Genomic DNA, 2969 nt, shown 5'->3' with positions numbered 1-2969 from the left:
TAGGTAATTCTTTAGGTTTCTGCTTTGTATTTGCAGATCTTGCTTATTCCCCATGCGTTTATCTAGGAAAGCTCTCAGTTCTTTAAAGAAGGTTGTCATAGTTTTCAGACTTCTCCCAAAAAACTTGTGAGGATTAGCGTCTGTAGCTGTGCCTGATATTTTATCATTCTCGTGGCTTAATGTTGGACATTCAGTAATATTGATTCGGTAACATTTCCTTCTAGCATTCTCACCAGAACCGCCCTGTAATCTGCACCAGCAAAGTGAGCATATCTTGTATGTGTTTGCAGAATAGTCACAAATTAGCTGGGGTTTTGAGGAGACGGCCAACCTTTGCATATTGCTTCCATATCTGCCAGTTTTATAGGCTTAACTGCTATGCCGTTACCAGATCTTAGCGATACCATTACCACTTTCATTTTATTGCTGACTTTAGCAGATTTTGCAATATCTGTGCTCATCTGTGTCATTTTAAATTTAGGCGCAGACGGTGCGGTAGGTTCAGGCATGCAGTCATATAGCTGTAATCCTAATTAGGATCGCCCCATCCCTTTTTGACTAGACTTTTAGCCAACTGCATGCCCTCTGAACCGCATTCGGGTCGCCCCTAAAGCACCTTCTTTTATGTCACAATATATCAACATGCAGTAACAATTGGAAAAAAAAATTCACAAATATGTGATTATTAATAATTTCCTTATTTTATTATTCCCGCGATATAATTTATGCTGCCGTGATCCAAAGATACAGTGTGATCAGTACTGTATTTCCAAATCACTCTCCACGTTAATAGTTACCACGTAAGTACTGTTGCCAGCCGAAGTGTTACAACAATGGAAAAAAATTCCACTAGCGACTAGTGATTACTTAATCACTCTCCACGTTAATAATTAACTTAAAATTACTGTTGCCACCCAAAGTGGTACAACAATGGAACCAAAGTTCCACTAACAACTAATGATTACCTAAAATTAGGAACCTACAAGGGGTAAGCGCTGTATTTCCTTCAAGAAATATCCCAAAAAAAAAACACTTACCCCTTTTATCATAGGCCCTTGCCTGATCCTTGGCGCGTCTTTCCCACTCAGTCTCGGGACAGTGTTCCCAGTTCGTAGGGAAATTAGGGAAATAATTCCCCCCTTCGCGGACGAGCCCCCAACTGTTAGAATTTAGTTAGAATTTATCTAATCTACTGCCAAGATTGAGTTTGGTTGAGCGATGGAGCATAGAGTCGGGATCCCGGACCAATGAAGTGACCACACACAGAAGTGCAATTCACTCAAAGCTACTTTACTAAGAAAAGCCTCCAATATTTATATAGTAAATACGGAGAAGTGAAAATATTAGTTGTCAGCAGAAATACAGAAAGATCAAACATCACATCCTTATAAGGAAGTACAACATGTCCTATGATTCTCTAGACTAAACTTATGTCATGTCTGCTTTTCAGGTTAGTATGAGAGGGGCACAGGAGGTCATGATTCTTACAGGGCCCGAGCACTGCAGTGCGAGGACCCTCTTGGAATTGCTCTGTTTATTAGGGCCCGAGCACTGCAGTGCGAGGACCCTATTGGAATTGCTCTGTTTATTATTATTATTATTATTATGCGAGGACCCTATTGGAATTGCTCTGTTTATTCTTCTTCTTCTTCTTCTTCTTCTTCTTCTTCTCCAAAGTAAAAAGTCTTTTTGAGGGCCTAAACATGCTCGAAAACTCATGAAACTTTGCACACGCATCAGTCCTGGTGAAAATTTACATCTGATATGGTTTTCAGAAGTGGGTGTGGCAAAATGGCTCGATAGCGCCACCTATAAAATTTCAACGGAGTGCGCCTCGAGCTGCGTTTCACGTACATGTACGAAACTCGGTACACAGGTGTAGCACACCAATACCTACAAAAAAGTCTCCTGGTACAACATCCTAAACCCAACAGGAAGTCCGTTATATCGAATTTCCTGTACGATTTTTGTGCAGTTTTTGCCATTTTCAGGCCTCGTACTTTAACGAACTCCTCCTACAGTTTTTATCCGATCATCTTCAAATTTGCTGAGTGTTATCATAAGGCCCTTGCGATGTTAAATTGCGAAGCTTTTGAGTTTTCGTCGAGGGGCGTGTCGCCATGAAAAAGGAAGTGGCTGTAACTCAGGCAAACAATGTCCGATCTGCCTCAAACTTCACAGGTGTGATAAGAGTCTGGTCCTGAACACATGTCAGTGCCCATATTCAGTTATAGTCATAGCGCCACCTGATGACAACAGGAAGTGACATGTTTAACACTGTTACGGACTCCTAGCAACATATTAAAAAGCATTAGCAAGTTTTAAATAGGCTAGCAACATGCTACAGTCATGCTACAACATGCTAGCAACACTTAGCTAAGAGCTAATGCATGCTATTAATACAAAGAAAAAGAAAATTGCTGTAACTCATGCACACAATGTCCAATCTGACCCAAATTTAATATTCAACATGCTACGAACATAGTAAAGCATGCTAACAACACTTAGCTAATATGCTAAAGCATGCTAATAATACTATAAAACAGGAAGTTACTGTAACTCAGGCATACAATGTCCAATCTGCCCCAAACTTGACATGTTTGATAAGAGTCCTAGACTGAACACATGCCCATGCCCGTATTCAGTTATAGTCATAGCGCCACCTGCTGGCAACAGGAAGTCACATGTTTAATACTGTTGTGGATGCCTAGCAACATTTTAAAAATATCAACAAGTGTTAAATAGGGTAGCAACATGCTAGAAACATGCTAAAACATGTTAGCGACACTTAGCTAAATGCTAAAGCATGCTCTTAATGCAATGAAACAGGAAGTTACTGTAACTCAGGCATGCAATGTCCAATCTGCCCCAAACTTAATATGTTTGATAAGAGTTGTAGCCTGAACACTTTTACGTGCCTATATTCAGTTATAGTCATAGCGCCACCTACTGTCAACAGGAAGTGACAT

The sequence above is a fragment of the Labeo rohita genome, chromosome 8 (genome assembly GCF_022985175.1).
Source record: "Labeo rohita strain BAU-BD-2019 chromosome 8, IGBB_LRoh.1.0, whole genome shotgun sequence".
Classification (NCBI taxonomy): Eukaryota; Metazoa; Chordata; class Actinopteri; order Cypriniformes; family Cyprinidae; genus Labeo; species Labeo rohita.
The sequence above is the reverse complement of the archived record's forward strand: the minus strand, read 5'-3'. Positions refer to the sequence as shown.